We start from the raw sequence: 19155 nt of genomic DNA on the forward strand, positions 1-19155 counted from the left end.
CACTCAGCTCTCCGATTTCTTCGAAAAGAAAATAGCCTTAATCTATGACTCTTTTTATAACAAAGATAGCCATGACTCCACGGAAGCTGCCCCCCGGACTTCACTCCCTGTCTTTGCAGAATTTCAGGAAATTCCAGTTGACGGTTCCCTTCAGGAACTACTGAAATGCAAGCCCGGATCACCCAATGACCCGTGGCCGGCTAAACAATTAAAATTTTTAGCAGCATTATTTAACCCTTACCTTAACAGCATCTGGAATACCTCCTTGAGCACAGGCAATTATCCTGAGGCATGGAAACATGCCCTCTTGGTCCCTATCTTGAAGAAAGTCAAAGCTGACCCTGAGAACCCGGCTAACTATCGGCCCATTTCTTTACTTCCAGCTCCGGCTAAGATTCTTGAAAGACTTGCGCATCAACCGCTCGCAAGCTTCATCGAATCTAATGGCCTACTTCACAATACCCAACATGGATTTCGGTCTGGGTATAGCACCGAGTCGGCCCTGATAGAGATGGCCGACTCCGTGCGGTGGCCGCTGGACAGAGGATCAAGGGCGATGTTGGTGCTGCTGGATCTTTCCGCAGCATTCGACACAGTCTCTCACCCGATCCTGCTCAACCGCCTTCGAGCTATAGGCCTTCAGGGCACAGCCCTTAATTGGATCGCTTCCTTCTTGACCAACCGTACACAACAAGTGTATACCCCTTCCTTCACATCTCCCAGTCGCCCACTCAAATGGGGAGTGCTGCAGGGCTCCTCATTGAGCCCACTTCTCTTTAATGTCTATTTTTCCCCCCTGGCCGAGTTAATATCCCAGACAGGAATTAAGATGACATCATACGCTGACAACATCCATCTTCTTTTCTCGTATGATGATTCCAATCTGGACACGTTTGACCCCCTGAAAAACTGTCTCAGAGACATTGCAAACTGGATGGATCTCAACTTCCTGAGACTCAATGCGGGAAAGACTGAGGTTCTCTTTTTCAATCAAGCCTGTCCCTTGGATTCCAATCTCTGGTGGCCTGTGGATCTGAGCCCTGCTCCTCTCCCCAAGTACTCTGTCAGAAACCTGGGTGTTAGATGCGACAAGTGTCTCTCTCCTTTCATAATCAAATCCACACGGTTTCGGCAGCTTGTTTTTCAAAAATCAGAATGATAAAAAAGTTTATTAATTACTTACCCAGTAACTCCAGGAAAACAATAGTCCAGGCCCTGATAACTTCTCCTTTGGATTACGCCAATGGCCTGTATCTTGGCTTATTATCAGGCTTATGCCACAGACCCCAGATAGTCCAAAATGCCGCAGCTCTGCTAGTCAGTGGCATTTCTCTCCGAGAACACATTTCCCCTTATCTGCGAAAGTTACATTGGCTTCCTGTCCATAAAAGGGTCGAGTTCAAAGCCATGATTTTGGCTTACTGGGCTACAAAAGGCCTCGGATCCGCCTTTCTTTCATCGTGCCTCCTAACCTACAGTAGCACTCGACACTTGCGTTCCAATTCCAAACTGCTACTCGTCATCCCTAGATTTAAAAAGGTGCGCACAGGGGGAAAGACATTTCAAGTATGCGCTTCCACGTCCACCCGGTGGAATAAACTTCCTATCTCCCTTCGCCTGATTCAAGATGAATTGGTTTTTCGTAAATCCTTAAAAACCTTCCTCTTCTGTTAAATTGCCTCTTCGGTCTGATCTAGTGGTCTGAGCATGAGCGCCGGGACACCCCTTTGGGGTAGCTGCGCGCTATATAAAATACACAAATAAAATACACAAATAATAAATAAATACTGTACCCCCTCTGCCCTGTGTCGGAAATTAAAGGTAACTCCACAGTCCTGGGCTGAGCACTGCTGAGCCAGGTGAAGTCCTTGTCGCGCCCAACGATTGATTCCCCCTTCCACAATCCCTTTTGTGGGAGGTGGGATCCCCTGCTGCTTTGTGCCATGGCCAGCTTCTCCTCAGGCCTCAAGCTACCAGGCCATACTGCGATCCTGCCACCCCCAGGTACCCTATTCATTGTTGTACTTACTCAGGCCTCCTTGCTCTCTTCGTTTGTGGCAGGCTTGTGGTGTCTGAGTGGTCCTCTCCCCAATATTCAGTAGACAAATGTCTTGTTAATTCTGAATTCCGGTGTCCCTGCTCCCATCTCCTCTCCTTTGTCAGACGCTTGTCTCCCTTTAGCTGCCCTTCGCCTTCATGGAACTGTAGTAATCTTCTTACGTGCCACCTTTTGAGTAACCTTGCTTCGGAATGCTTTGATGAGTAGAAAAATAAGGGGGTCCACTGGCTAATTAACCACTCTAACATGGGGATGCTGATTTTTGATTCTATCAATGGTGAGCTGGATAGGGCAAGATGTGAAGAGATGGAAAGGGGACTGTGTGGTAATCACACACACACACATCCATAGAGCCACACAGACACACACACACCCATTCCCCATTCACCCTGCTAAGCTCTTTGGACACTGGTGATTGACTCATTCAGTCTATGCCTGCTCAATCTGCTGGGGCCTCATGGGCCCTCGGTTGTCCACTGTGATATTTCTTCTCAACCCAATCAGCTTAGTTTGTTATCCTTGAACATCACAAGGTTGTGAGTCGAATTTAATGACTCCAACTGGGTTGCTTTTGTTAGACAATACCATGCAATCCTCCCCCAGGAAACATGGTCAGTATCGAATCACTTCGATTACACTACCTTTTCGTGGGTGCTGTGTTTATGAAGCGGAGTCTTGCTAAAGCTGACTTGATCCTGTTTGTTTCTGTGGACTTGTGTGGGAGAATCAAGTACTGGTTGGGAGTCACCATTGTTACAAGAGTTGAAACTAATTACTCTGGGCACTGCATCATTTGTGTTAATTTATATAATGCTAAAGTCTGGGTGAGGGCATGGCCCAACTTTAGTACCTTAAACTCTGCTGTTGATGCCCAATCAGACAGGAGTGAGGGGCTGGATAAAATAATTCTTGTGGAGGACTTTAAATGTCACCTTTGTATGAATCATATGGATCCCTTTATCAGCAGATCCAAGTGTATGTTGAGGGAGAGCTTGCATATGGTGCATACTTGTGAAGTGGCTGAGCTAAACACCAACCTAACCATAATTTAGTGTTCTCCTTGGAAACTTTAGTGCTGCCAAACCTAATGTCTTGCCAACTTTTAGGTATTTACAACAAGGGGTGGTGAGGGACAGAGTCTCTGAATTAAGCAGAAAGCTCTCACCCTGTCAAGAGATCAGGGCTAGATCCAACACCGTTTTTTAGCTCACTGCACCATCCCAGTTTCAGAACCTGACTGTATGCAAATTAGTCTGGTCCTGTCCCAGTGCATGATGGGAACAGGGCAAACCAAACTACAAAAGCCAATTCTTACACTGGGAAGGAAACAAGCTCCCGTGGACCGTTTTCTGGCATTACAGCCGTCTTCGGCCCGGTTTGCTTGAATCCTGATGGTGCAATGAGCAAGGGTCTCACATCTGAGAATACCCTTCCACGCTTAGGGTGGACAAAAATATTTACAACAAGGGGTGGTGAGGGACAGAGTCTCTGAATTAAGCAGAAAGCTCTCACCCTGTCAAGAGATCAGGGCTAGATCCAACACCGTTTTTTAGCTCACTGCACCATCCCAGTTTCAGAACCTGACTGTATGCAAATTAGTCTGTTCCTGTCCCAGTGCATGATGGGAACAGGGCAAACCAAACTACAAAAGCCAATTCTTACACTGGGAAGGACACAAGCTCCCGGGGCATAGTGCTTTTAGTGATCACAACCTCCTATCATTTAGGGGTGTGAAATATATTAAAATATCTACTTGTCCATGGGTCAGGTTGCTTCATACATCTACTTGTCCTGTAATAAAATCCATTTTCCCTTTTGGTGCCATGTAGAGCAGTGACAAATTATGGCAGCAATCTCATTATATAAGAGCTCTGATATGACCTCTCTGTCTATGCCAGCTCTCATACCATAGTAGCGTTTGAATACTTGCAATCCCCTTATGTTGCCACGTTTCTGCAGATCTACAAACTGGGTCTGAAGGTAGTGGTAAGTAATAGTTCCAGGGTTAGAATGCCCTTTTGAGTCTGTGCAAATCTATTAACTTGCATGTTTATGGGTGTTCACCAACTCTTCTCTATTCTTTGCCCATACTGAGAAATGTTGGAAATGTACTCCTGACTATGGCAGACTTAAACCACCTTGGGGAAAGAACTGGTTGGAGGGAAAGGAAACTTGTAAACACTCAGCTTTTCGTAAGAGCAAATCTACACATGCATATTTGCTTCTGCTAAAATGCAGTTCACAAATATTTTCTAGGAGTACTATTTCTTGTTCTACTTACGTAAATTCTTGGGAATGCACAAAAGCTGTATAGTTGCACTTAATGCAAGGAGATATACCATGGGTGCACTTTTGAGACTTTCTTTGATAAATGGGCCCTTAATTTGGTCTGGCATTGACCGTGACCTTTTTTATGTTTATTAAAATTCTGTCTTGCTCTCTCTGTATCGGCTGGCTTCACTGTGAGCGACTGCATTCTGCTCTTTCACAAGGAGCATATCGGCGCACAAAGTAGTTTTGTTCAGTTCCACTACTGTGGCAGTGTGTGCTTTTTGAAACCAAGAACATATTTTTGCTTTTGGCAGTGTTTGTTATAATGGTGAGGGCCCAGCAGCCCCCACACCAATAAGGTTTAACAAAAACCAGGCCAAAACGAGTCACAGATTGACAAAACTAAAAAGCTGATCACCAATTTCAGACCTACTGGCTATGCCGATGCTTGTTTAATTTTGTTTCCCTTAATCATATTGAAACGGTTTACACTGATTTTACATTATGAATAGTTTTAGTAAATACTAGCATGCATCAACGCATTTTACACAATGATGCTGCAAAGAAATGGTACCTGAAATTTTACAGTAGTTTAGCAAAATATTGTTTTTCCTGCTTATATTTTTTTGAACATTTTATTTTGAAAGCAAAGGATTGTCATTCTTGCTTTCAAGCTTCTGCAAATATTTGCATCAAATCGGAGAGCATTCTGGGAGCATTATACATAGCCTCCTGTTGCTAAACTTTGAAAACGTGTGTACATTTTTATACTGGAACCACTGTCAATATTGCAGTTGGAGCTTACATTTACTTAGAGCGCTCACCCTAATAATAAAGGCTTTCAATTAATGACACATAAATACAAGTTTGAACAGCATTAACCTATGTGCAAAAATATTGCCTTAATTGCAGACAGTGCTCTTCTCCGGTCCATAATGGGGTGCTGCAAACTGGCAGCCAAAGGGTTTGTGCTGCAGGGACTTGGGCCTTCTTGTCCCAAGGACAAAATACACATGAAAACTTGTTGCCGTTGATCCCAAACATTATGTCCTAGGCACCGGGCTATTGGAATTCCACATCCCTGATCGTTGGTGTTGAGCTTATTAGGCAGTGACACCAGTAACATGCATGTGACACAAGGCGTGTTGTCTCACAAAGATCAGTAGAAGTGTGTTAGATGATCCCAGGTTGCGCACACTCAATTTTAAAATGCCTTTTTGTTTGGGTGTAGATAGCACTTTCCTACCTGTCTGGGCTTAAGAGCCTCAAGTGGGTCAATCTTAAGTGCCTTTGAGGGCGCCACCAAGGTGTTTGCACTATTGAAAGTCACCTTGAGGAAGAAAAGGCCTGGTGGGAGCAAATGGTTCGATTGCAACTCCACCAAGGCCTTATTGAAATTGAAGGCAGCAGTAAAGATGTTCACTAGCAACAATGACCGGGTATTGCTTGTCACAGGGACTATGAAATGGAACTTGCCAATCAGTAGAACTGGTTAAGATTGAGGGCCTGGCTTGGCCAAAATCAAGTGGGAGATAGCGTCCTGTTCTGGCAGGTAATAAATCGGCCTTGTGATTAATAACTATACTGTTCTTTGCCACCACATAACTGATGGTCAGTAGGGGAAAGGGGCACTTTGAGGGGAGCTATAATGGCGAGCTGGTGGGTGGGGACGTCTCCCTAGGTGCTTCTTTTTGAAGCCCACCACACATTTTCCCCCTCGAAGGTATCCAAGGGTATTTTGGCACTAAAGGCTCCAGGGCTTTATAGGATCCCCTCTGGATTTATTTCTGGATGAAATTGAGCTTTGGGGCTTGCTTTCTGACAATGGTCTTAAATGTTGCGGTGAAGGAGGGCTCACCAACTACATTGGCAACTGTGACAATTGTTTCCATCTTTAAGAAGTGGGTCAAAGGCAACACCGAATGCTATCGGCCTATTTCCCTAATTGACGCAGTAGTAAAAGTCATGGGGAGGGTGGTGCTTGATAGGCTGGTAACATGGGTGGGTGAGCACAACATCGTCTGTGATATCCAGTATGGGTTTAGGCCGGCCAGATCAACAACGGACCAATGACTTAACTTATATTTGATAATCAATATACTGTTGCCAGGTCCAAATGTCTCCATCTTGCCTTCATGCATTTAACAGCAGTGGCAGCTCCTCCGCTAAGGCAGAGGAGTGTTGCCCCACTGCTTTTAAGCAGTGTAACAAAGGAAAAATAAAATGATAACTGAACTTTATTATCATTTTATTTATTCCTGCGTCTGGGGTGGGCGTGGCTGTTCCAATGACAGGGCAGGGAAGGAGTGGTTTGCCCACCCTAAGTGCACATGACTGTTTGGGTAGTCCTCTCGGGACGACCAAACAGCCATCTGCACCTTCCCTGTTCTCCACACAGGTTGTATTACAGCCTGCAGGGAAAACATGGCCAGCATTGCAGTATTGTGATTGGTAAGGGGAGCCTGGGTGCTTCCTGGTTCCCGAGTCCTGACAGAAGAGAGACGCAGCAGTGATAAGCTAAGCTTTTTCCTTTTATGTTTTTACAGTTTTATTATTCCTGGATGATGTGGTCATGATGGCAAGGACTGCAGTGGGCCGTCAGCTGCTTCTGGATAAGTTTGTTGACTTTAGGGCAAGCCTGAATCTTGTGGTCGATTAGATAAAATCAAATGTGATGATTGTGGACCTGAGAACCACCCTACATTTAAATTTAGAGATGAGAACAACAGTTATTTATTCAAGCCAGACTTCAAGGCAGTCAGACTTTTATTAAAAATTCCCAACCTTCGTATCTATTAAAGAACTATTTAAACAGCTTCACTAGTTGCCTATCGAAGCCTGAATCAAGTTCAAATCCCTCTGTATGGCATACAGGGCCATTAACAAAAAAGGTGCACTAAGTCTCAGACAATTGATACCCAGTTACAAACTGACTAGACATTTAAGATCTTCCCAGCAACAGCTCCTCAAGACAACCGGAGCCAAAAGGGCAAGATGGGGAGGCAGGTCATTTACCCATCTGCTGCCAAGGCTGTGAAATGCCCTTCCATTCGAAATCAGAGCCCTACCGAATGAAACCTCCTTCAGAAAAAACTTAAACACTTGGTTGTTTTCCCATTAAGTGCATTTAGGAGTATAGCTTTACAGACAACAGTCACCAGCGCTAGGAAGACATCGGGCAGCCATGCGCTTGACAAATCCTAAACATAAACATCTTGGTTTTGTGTTCGACTGTCATGGATAAATGGAAGCCCCTGAATAATTAGGAATCCAGCATATAATGGACCAGGTAGCTTTAAGGCCACTGATATGCTGGATCAAGGTGTGGACAGGAATGGAATTGCTGTTGAACAGGATTTTGCTGATGGATTGTTTATCCTTGGATCATGCCACTAAAATCCCATGAATTTCCTAGATCAGGAGAGGTTTAGTAGCTTGGGGAGGCAGGATTTATTCTCTAGCCCTCAGTAGAGAAGCGTGGCGGAGGAAAAACAGGTCAGAGAAAAATTCTTAGAGCATAAGGCACTCCTTAGAGAACAGACTATAAGCAAGCACGCCCTGCTCTGATGGTCCTACAGCTATTATCTGACAATCTGGTTATTTTTAAAGTGTGCTTTTTTAAGAGCTGTACTGAGCTAGAGCTTCAATGCTCAATTAATTGTGATGTGGGCCTCCCACTTTAATAACCCTGAGAGTTGTTTTGCAGGTATTTTTCGGGTCTCCCGGATATGTTTATCAAGCCTTTACTGAAGCACCTTAACTCTGTGTAAGCTTGTCTGGCTCTGAGGTTCTTCCAGTTATCATCTGACAATCCTGTTATTTTTTAAAAGTGGGCTGTTTTAAGAGCTGTACTGAGAGGAGTTTCCTTTCTCGAGTGATTGTGATATGGGCCTCGCTGTTTTATAATCCTGTGGGTTGTTTTTTTAAAGAGTTTTACCTGCATTTTTCTTTATCAACTTATGTACTATGCTTTTTATTCAGTACTTGGATTATTTATTAACTGTTTTTATGTGTTTGCATGTGCTTTTATGGTTCTAATATAACCGAATAAAGATTATTTGATTGATTGACTTTCACCCGGTCTCACACGACAAGATAACTGCAAGTGACGTCTTATTATTTTAGGTGCTATACTTACCTGAAGTCTTTGAAATTTCATATCTACGGTTCCATTCATTAGATTTGTCATTTTAGTCTCAATTAATTTATTAGATAGTACTATTTTTCTAAATTGATGTGGGTTTTTCCATTATGAGTGCTGCATAAATATTTTACACATTTCCTCTGTTAAGCCTAACTACTTTTGTGCCAAGCTAACAGAGGGTTAAGCACAGGTTAATTTAGTGATTTTGTGGTTTACCCTTACCGGGATTGTGGCTGCTGGTTGAGAAGGGCTCACCTCCCTCAACCAGCAAGCATATGTCTCACACTCCGAAAATGCTGAATTTTCTGTCTGAAGTTATGTAAAGACCGGTACTATTGTAGAAGCCAAGTTTATCCAAATCTGAGACTAAATCCGAAGAACCCGAATAGCCAATATGTCGGGCAAGCCTCGTTCTTTTACCCAGACTCCTGTCTGCCGTGAACTCTTTTTTTTTTTTTTTTAATTTTCTCCACTGGCTAACTTTCTGCTGTGCTATGCCGATCTGGAGCCCTAATGAGACAAAATGCAGTGTCCACGAGATAGAAAGGTTTATATGCATTTGTTATGTCATGCCACCAGTATGTGTTAAGCGCTCGTACACAAGTCAGTATCATGGCGCGGGGGTGGCGGGGGAGTGGGTTTAGTTTCTGTTGAGCAAGGCATTCATTGTACAACTGTGTAAATAGCCAGGTTATTAACAGTTTATTGATTATTATTTTTTTGTAGCATGAGGCCGATTTGATCTCTAGGGGGAAGAGCTCCAGATATTGCGTGTGATGACCCATTTTCTTCTATTTGAAATAAGGCACTGATGTAGTACATAACGGCAGATTATAGTGCATGTTTTGCGGTGCACTTCTGTATTCAGGAAGTAAGGAAGGCAGGATTTGTTAAGTGTTTTTGAAAACAATACAACCAGTTTTAAATATAGCTCTTTGTTCCACAGGCAACTGGTAGAGGTCTTTCATCAGTGTGGTGATGTGGTACCATTTAGGTTGTCGATATATTAATCGGGCTGCCTAGTTCCGAGCAATTTGAAGACTATGAATGAGGTCTTTCATCAGTGTGGTGATGTGGTACCATTTAGGTTGTCGATATATTAATCGGGCTGCCTAGTTCTGAGCAATTTGAAGACTTTGAATGAGGTGTTAAAGTAGGCCCACGTAAGTTGGTGTAATCTATCCTTGAGAAGAAAAGGGTGATGACAGGTTTAATAAGGGCTTCTGGGGTAAGGAATTTTGAAATGTTCCTGATTATGTGGAGCATTAAGAAGGATAAGGAAATCACTGTCCCAATTTGTGGCTTCCTAAAAAGTTCATCAATAATCATCCCAAAACTCTTTAATGATTTTTTGGGGGGGTTGTGTGAGCTCCCATCTTGGGAGGCTAGGAAGATGCAGTCAAATATTCAAGCTTGCTTTTATCAATTACGATTTCCTCCACGTTTAATATCAGAAAGTTGCTGTTCATCCAGTCACAGATGAACAGCATCATAGTTTGAAAGTTCTTCTTAGATTCCCGGGAGTTGTCTATCCTGAAGAGCAGTTGTGAGTCAGCCACATAGTTGTAGATGGTGCAATTCCTATTTTTGAGTGTGCGAACTAGAGGGTGAATAAATAATTTTAAGAGATGTGTGGAGAGGTACAAGCCCTGTGGGACTCAATCATCTAGGTGGACTTTGGATGAGTTGTTCGGGGGGGGGGGGGGTCAGACAGACCGATCGGGAACGATCATTTAAAACTGCGATAATCCAGTTAAGTAGGTGTCTTGTAGCTAATAACATTATCAGGCTCCTTTGCAAAACGAGAGACCATAAATGCATCTGTAGATGCTAGATTATCTAGGTCGACAGTAGGTTTCTTGGGTGTCATGAGAACATGTTGAAAGGCCCTGGTGCATGACTACTAGCTAGATGAATGCTTATTACGCTAGTGATGTTTGGTGAAAGTAGGGGAGAGTGAGGTTCATGGTTTTAACAGTATCAATGGACCAAAAAAGGAAGAGTGTTTTTAAAGGAAAAAAATCTATCACAAATGTAGAGGGCTTGCACATGAAGGAATTAAAGTGCATGGGCAAGTCTCCAAAGACTGGGATGATATAGCCAGTGCAAGCTCTTGGGGTATCATTTTGAACAAAAGAAAGTTATTGCAGAGATCTGAAAAGGGGGTGTGTATGCTGGTAGAGAAGCTGGGAGACGGCCTTCTTAGACGTGAACAATTTCTTTAGTATAGCTAAAAGGTTCAGAATTACGGGACTGGAAATTTTCTTTCTTTGCCATGGTTCAGGTGATTTCATACCTAATTTCTGGGGTGGACATTGATGGCAATAGATTGGTTGTTTTTGGTGTCTTTTTCGTGCTCTACTTTTACATTTTAATTAGTGCAGAGTGTCAATGGACCATTTTCAAGAGTAGGAACCAGTTAGGATTTTGGTAGAGTTAGTTTGAGTTCCATGTTGACTAATACGTTATGTCATAAGGGTTATCTAGATGAGGGTCCAGCATTTCAAGAAGAAACTGGGCGAAGGATGTAGGGCCTATTTTCTTAGGGGGTTTTCATTTAGAGAAACTGAGTCATGCAGTTGCTGTGTCATTCCTCTACAGTGCTAACATTTTGTTTGCAGCTTTTATGTCATGTATTCAGTTTTGAATGGGATTAACTTTTGAAACCTCGTTATTTGCTTGTGCCCAGTACTCACCCATGCACACTGCTTACCCATGCACACATTACACTGCTATCCTGACATAGAATTGACTGGTTCTTACTTAATATGTAGGTTTATGAAAACCAGGTCCTCCCCAGTCTTCTAATGTTTATTCTTTCACTTTGAAGTCTTGTGATCTAAAGTTATCTGGTTGTTTAACCCAGCCTGATATCCTTTGTAATATGTTCCTTTCTGTGATAAGGTTGGTTTATTGTACCTTTTTATTTTGCGGTCTTTCAAGGTCAACACTGGTAGCACAGCAGAGTTTAAGAGTTCAGAAATAGCACTAGCACTTGGAGAAAAAAGCGATAAAGCTCGCTTGTGTTTATATCCTGGCACCAACAATGCAATCAGTCGGATTTACAAGTCCGGTTGGTACAACGCAATTGTCAAACATTAGTATTCCCCGGGCTCAAAATAATTACGTTACTGCATATTTTTGGTTTTGTGGACTCCCCTACAACATTACCATGGGAGCTGCATCATCCAGTAATGTAAACCTATCTACATTGTGTTCATTTCTGTTTTGCAATACGGTTTGTTTCAGATCTATAGATTATCTAAAAACCTGGGAGGATGGGTGAAGTCTGTTTTTAGATTTCGCCTGCACAGCGCAAGCGCTGTGCTTGTGAAATCTATTGTATTAAATGTAGCCTAAAAGGGGTTTACATCCTGCCCCTTGCTTTTCCTGTTTTTCATTGGTTCCTATGCTTGCCACTTTTCCTCTGTTTCAATTGGCTGTAGCACACTGTTCCTTGTGCTTCTCTTGTGTTTCTCTTACCACTTTCCCGTTTCCCAAGTACTGTTTCCATCCGCTTTTGTGGAACTATTCTTTTAAGGTTTTGCATGCACAGCGCTTGCTCTTTTTTTGCTTTTTGTTAAGGAACTTTTTTTGTTTTTTTAAACTGCCCTTACTGCATGCAATCACATTCCTTTATCTTGTGTTTTTTTAATGTTATGATGTGAGCGTGTGGAGGGGCTCTTTGTTCGCTAATGCCCTATGCTTCTCATCTGCTACCTGGCTCCAGCACTGTGTGGTGCACGTGGCCCCTCACCGTTTACTTAAGTTCCTCGTTCCAATTTTAGTATATGTGCTGTCAATGCGAACATAAACCTGAAGCCGATGAAGTTGCTATATAAAGTCTACTTTTCATAGTACTTCAAAGAGTTTTTTTCAACCATGAGTTTGTCTATTGCTACTGTTTCTTAAGTAGTTCTCGATGTCTAGGGAATTTATTCACTCTTTAACAGAAAGTCTTTGCAACAACATTGTCTTCATTCTATTGAATATGCAAGCCTCATGGATATGCAAATATTGTCAATTGACAAGACGCTGTCTTTATTATAAGTGAAACTCCTACTCTTGCAAGACCTAGAGATAGGACTAGAACGGAGGGGCAGCTCAGTGTAGTTATAAACAACAGCCATATTGGGAAGGTGATAGGAAAGACTGCCTGTATCAAGCAGGGCGCATACGCATGGAGCACCTTTGCCTGGGCCTGTCTTGCGCCAGTGCGTGTGCAGTCTGTGCAAGTAACAGGGAGGCAGCGTCCTCTGCTGGTGGTGCATTGCACTCTGAGGTCCTCTACGGCTGCAGCAGGGCTGTGCTCATCTCTCTGGCAATGCGGGCAGCAGCGCTGGTGCTGGCAGGCCTGACTGTGGTCATTCAGCTGCTGCGAACGTGGCTCAGCTCAAAGTCCTACCTCTTTAACCAGAAGGATACCACAGAGCAGGCCAAGCCGCATGCATGTGAGACCCTGTTGTACCCTGTAGAAGGGACAATGCGTAGATGGGAAACCCAGGATAGCCTCCACAAGTAGCATGCGAAAAGTTGTTGGAAGATCGTCTGGTGTCTCCAGGGTATCACAGTTCCAGTCCTAGATCTCATTTAGCATTTGATTTGTGAAATAAATGAATTCTAGAAGATGCAGTCTTATTTCACTTCCTTTATAATTGCAAGAATTAACTGTCTACTTAACTGGTAACTTCCAGCACACAGCTCTGTTATAAAGGCTAGTATTAAAAACTGAAGAGGAGTCTTGATTAACTTGAGAGCTGAAAGATCCAGCGCTGCTCTTGCAACTCTGCCCCGCGCCCCCGTCCTTACTCTTTGTGCATTAGCTTCCACGATTCCGGCTCAGCGACCGATTCACATATTTGAAACATTTTTAATCTAGATGTTGTGCCTGTTTACGCCTGTTTACTCTACTCAGAGCTGTCCATTTCACGCAGCATATAAGACCAGAATGTATAATGTTTCTTTTTTATTCCTGCATGCCATCACTGTGGGGTCTGGCTAAAAGTATAGTACGGCTTGCAGAGAAAGGTGAGCCAGAGGTCTGAAGTAGGGTAACAAAAATAAGGGCAACTTTGAAATATATACAGAATGCTAAACTACCTCTTTGCATCTATCTAGGGCCTACCTTACATGCACAGTTGTAGACCAGTGGCTGCATTTCCTGTTTCTCTATTAGTTACTACAGTTTAATTGAGCTAATGGGCTTGTCATTTGTATCAGTAAACATAATCTCTCCGATTACGCTATGAAACACGCAGTATGTCCTGATGGGACGGCACATTATTTGAAAATTTTAATTTGGCTCCAAGGCCATTGCAATTAGCAAATCCTCTTATTTTCTTATTCCATTTCCTCATCCACTCATGACTTCCTTAAGGAAACCTTTGTAGACTTTTGTATTTCATGGAGCTTAAGTTTGCTGTATTAAAAACGTTTCTAGTTTCAAGTGTTAGATGCTTCTGCTCGTCTGCTAAGAGGTTTGCTGCTGGGTCTTGTTTTTCCATGGGATCCTGATTTGTTAGGCTCTCCTTGAGTATTTTATTTTGTACTTCCTCACATCGTGTGCAGGGCTGCAGTGCTTCTTTGAGTGTGTGGAAAAATCATGGTACATGTTCATATATGAGTGAAATTCCTTTCATACAACACTGTTTAAGACGGTCTCCTTTGCATATTGTGCTTTAAAGCTGTACTACTAGACAGTGTGTCTAAGTGCCTTGTGTGCTATTCTGCGTGCCTGCTGGACACTGGTGTGTTGCATGCAGTGAGAGCACACGCATGATGGGGTCCTGCTTGCGTCTACTGTTCATCGGTGCTTAATTTGAGCAGGTGCTTTCAGGTGATGGTAAAGAGCCAAGATCGAGGGGAGGGAGAGCAGAGCATGGATACAAATGAAGAGAAAAAAGGACCGGGCTAAAATGAATATAGGGCAAATCAGAAATAGAGTGTGAGACAAAGATGATAGACAACAATTAGAGAGATGAGAGGATAGATTCTTAGAGCAAAGACTTTGGGGACAGACAACAGATCAAGGTTAGAAGATAGAGACTGAGGCAGTGAGAGTGTTGAAAGTGGGGCTCACTGGAGGAAGATGTGAGCGGTGGCCTTCTTGGCAAAATATTCAGCACCTGCACTTCTTCTTTTTTTTTTTTTTTTACAAATTAAGCACTGCTGTTCATTCCACACATGATGCCTGCTCCTGCTAACCAGGAAGTGGGTATGTGCCAACAAATGCTTCTGTGAAGCATGAACGCCTTTCAACCTATTCTACCTCGTTCTGATCCCTTCTTTTCCTCAACCTACTCTCAATCACCGCCCACCCTGCACACTCACCCACCATTTACTCTGCAGTCATCCTGACATTGCCGTGGTAGTCGGATACTGTTCATCCACAACTCACAGTGCAGACTACACTCACTAACCATTGACATACCTCACCCAGCACTCACATTCCTCTCACCCTCCACCCACACCTCTCACCCTCCACCCACACCTCTCACCCTCCACCCACACCTCTCATCCTGAACTCAAACCGCTCATCCTGCACTTATACTGCTTATCCTATACACACACACACACACCTCTTGCCTTGTACAGGGTAACATCTCTCTCGGTGTACACTCACACAATTCTCCTTCTGCACTGAACATACTTCAATCATCCTGCATTGAGACACCTTTCCCCCTGCACTCAGACTCCTATCAGCTTTTGTTCATGCACCACTCACCAGGCACAGAGAGCACTCCTACCATTCTCCCTGCACTAATACACTGATCCCACACCTCTTAATTTATAATCCCATGGGAAAAACCAAATGCATTTACCAGTACTTGTTGTTTCAAGAGGTAAGTGAGTAGCATTAAAGCAAATGTCCTGTTTGCCTTCATCGTGCAAATATTGCATTTGTTTTTACCGTACCGTGGATTAAAATGGTACCATGCCTATGGAATATCGCATGCTGCAGTGCAACTATTCGTCATGGGATTTTCCCTTCTAGAAGAAGAACGTGCAAAAGGGTAAACAATGCTGCATCCGATAAGGGATTTTTGGTGCATGCATTTCAGTGTCCAATTCCCTTAGTGCTTCACAACGAAATTCAGTGAGTTACTAAGGGCTCCCTATTTCGGAATTTCAACCGATATTGGAATTAGGCAGTGGGAGAAGAAATCATTTCTTCCGAATCCGAATATTGTTTAACTGGTTAATTCCGAACTGTTTTCATTTTTCAACTGAAATAATTTTATTGCATTTTCTGGACAGTAAAATGAAGTAAAGCGTTACTTAAGTCATAATATAGAGCTGAGTATCTGTGAAACAGAGAGCTTTGGATATGTAATCTGTAGTAAAGAGATTTGAAGAGTAAGCACAATCCAACAGTACACACTTGTAGGTCAATGACTTAGGTGAGCTGTGTATAAATAAACAAAACAGATTTATAACCCCGAGAAGCACACACAGTAAAGAAAAAAAGTCGACGTGGGTATCATTGGATTGAATTAAAGTGAGCAGCACTTCTGAATGTAGGAGGCTAAGTATCCAAATTTGACTTAGGGTATCGCACCACCAGCGTCCTGTCTTCGTTTCGTAGAGAATGCAGATAACACTGGTATTGCAGGGTGATTTCTATTAAAGTCTAATTTGTTGCAGAGGGGTCTCAATTTTATGTAAGGTCCCGATTCATTGTGAATTTTCTACTCTATGGGTCAAACATTTGCACATCCACCAGGTGTGAAGGGAAAGGTGGTCCACCCTTTTCCAGTTACATGTTATGGCCAGCGTAGCACCCACTGCAAGCATCTTATCTTAAGGATATGAAAGTTTTCCTCTACAATAATATCGAATACTGCAGTTAGTCCAGTGGCAGAAGGATGTGTTAAGGTGATCCTGAATTGTTAAAAGCATAATGCAAATTACATAAAATGGTCAAGTCCTCTGCATCCAGGTGCGACAAAAGGGCAGGTAAGAATCCTAAGAGATGAGCCAGCATGTAATGAAAGTACCCAGTGGTCCACCAGCACACCTGTGGAGCTCTTGGATTGACAAGTACCAGGCATGGTGGACTGCTCCTACTCTAAACCACTCGGTGACAAATGCATCCACACACCAGACCCAGCAAACCTGCTCACCGAAGTCCAGACTACTGGAAATTCCAGAGCCATCCTGAAACTTACATGTTTAGAAGCCCCAACTCTACAAGGCTTTATCATTGACAGATACTATACAAATACAGGCAAAGTATTCGAACTTAAATTGCAGCCTTTGCTTGGCTTACTTCTAAAAGATAGCATTTCCCTGATAGAATGTTCATGCCTCTCTGCATGTGCTTTTGATTGTGGTGTAATCCTCAATGAAATTCCTCAGTAAGCTGTTGTGTGTAGACTTTTGTAGGGAACATACGTTTTTCTACTATCCTCCATAAGGAATGAACTTATCGTAAAAAATGTATGTATTTACTATATATACCATGGAATGAAAATCCAAACTTTTCCTCTGAATGTTTGTTTCATTTAAATGTACCTTCTTTATGGCTGTCTCCTACAAAAACGTCTTTATTATTGTAGATTCTTTTTACCTCGTCCTCATTTTAGTTGGTCACATTTGTAGGAAAACAACTTATGATCAATCATTTCACGTAAACGTTTAGATGTCTGGTTTGATTGGAAACCAAAACCACATGTTTTAAATACTCTTTTGAATGAATACTTGTTTTTAATAATGGATTTTAAAATGTGGAGAGATTTTTAGATAACTGGCTTTGTCTGAAAATGCAACTGTGTGTACTTTTGTGTACAGGATTTAGCGAGGAAAATACTTTAGGAATATGAGCCAGTTATTTGTGTCTTTATACATATAGTATGATTGTGTTGTTTAGACACCGCAAATTTCTCATTTGTCGCCTCTCCCAAAATGTCATCATGCAGCTATGCAATTAGGGTACTTCGTAGTGTATTTGGTTCAACAAAGTAAAAATTCCCTTAGAAAATCTCTGCACATGTGCTGCACAGCAGGCCTTTTTCACTGCCTTTCATGGGATGGAAATTTCCATAACTTGTTTTGAGAACATTTGCAGAACATGGTGAAGAATGCTTAAGGGGATCTCCTTGACTACCACTCCGTTACCTCCAGATAAGGCACCTGTTGTCTCATCCACTGCTTATTTCAAACCTTGGGACCAACCGCCTCCATTGTCACTTCTTCACTGGAATGACTCCTGTAATTGTTTTCTCACCTGGCATTGCCAAGCCATAATGGCATGCCGAGCTGGTGAAAGACACAGTACATCTGCAGGAGAAAACAAACCTGTACTTCATGGTTGGACTGCAAATAATCTATATCCATCTATCCTGCTTCAACTGCACCAGAACGCGAGTCACTCAATGGGCGGGTGACGGGCTGCGGTGGTGCCCCGCAGACCCATGAAAGCTTCGCAATCCTTTTATTGCGCAAAAGGAAGACCACACTCACGGGGCTTCATCTCAATGGTAAATTTAATCTTAAGTAAACGGACGCGTTTCGGAAATAATCCTTCGTCGGCGTTAACATGTAACGCACTGCACAGTGCCATTTTAAAGCATCATACATTGCATCATGGAAACAAACAAGGGCTGGCGCGAACAACACATAGCGCGCGCCATCTTGAGAGTATACATTTAGAGACTTTCCCAAACATACATGATGCAATGCATGATGCTTTAAAATGGCGCCGCGCAGCGCGTTACATGTTAACACCGACTAAGGATTATTTCCGAAACGTGTCTGTTTGCATAAGATTAAATCACCGTTGAGATGGGATATATATATATATATATATATATATATATATCTCCACTGGGTCTCTCTCGCAGAGACAAGGTGAGCCTCACACATTCCGACAAGTTAAACATTTATTTTCATGTTGCAGCAATGGCATTATTGTCCCGATGCGTTTCGGTCAAACCTTTGACCTTCTTCAGGGGAAGAAGCCACAGCATCCCAGCGGCCAAACAGTGCACTCACCATTCTCGCTCCTATATATTTTTTTTTTTTAATTAAAGCATATGAAAACTGTAACCATGAATAACCTCCTAATATCCTAAATGTAAGAGTTTGAAAGTGACTATTCTTTCAAACCCAAACAACGGTGAATATACTAAAACGGCTATTACATTGCTTCAAAGTTGTTAATACATTATTTTCTAACGTGATTTTTTGTTTCCACAAAACATACTACTCGAGTCATTGCAATTTTCTTTCCTTTTTAGATATGGACCTTTGCCACTTTTTCTAAACCACATCAGCTTACTGTGTGCAAACCTGAGCACTTCCCAGCGTTCACCTGAGAGAGCCATGCATTTTTCCATAGCTTGCCGTAGAGCTCGTTAGTGTACCCCTGTTCATTAATGTAAAAAAAGGCTTCATTGAATTCCTATTAACCAAATATTTGACAAACTACCAATTTCAAATAATGATGTTGCTGACAATGTGATATTTCATGTGTATATCCTAATCGAGCTCAGTGGGAAGGTGACCTAATTCTCAAATATTGACATCCTAGAATGTCCGTTAGCTGTGTTTTATTTATTTTTACTTCACTTTTTTTTAATAACATTTTTTTAGGTGGAACACCGGTTATTATGACATCGTTTACGTAAGCAGGTTACATTTGTAATTAAGTAAGTGATTCGTAATATAGGTACGTAAGCAA

General features: G+C 42.5%; 1 protein-coding gene across 1 annotated transcript in view; it reads left to right on the forward strand.

Moving 5' to 3' along the window:
- The window catches only part of NFATC3 (nuclear factor of activated T cells 3), a 1100962-nt gene that overhangs the window by 42157 nt on the left and 1039650 nt on the right, over positions 1-19155 (forward strand). The gene's annotated exons all lie outside the window — the stretch shown is intronic.

Source organism: Lissotriton vulgaris, chromosome 12, assembly GCF_964263255.1.
Source record: "Lissotriton vulgaris chromosome 12, aLisVul1.2, whole genome shotgun sequence".
In the NCBI taxonomy this organism is placed as follows: Eukaryota; Metazoa; Chordata; class Amphibia; order Caudata; family Salamandridae; genus Lissotriton; species Lissotriton vulgaris.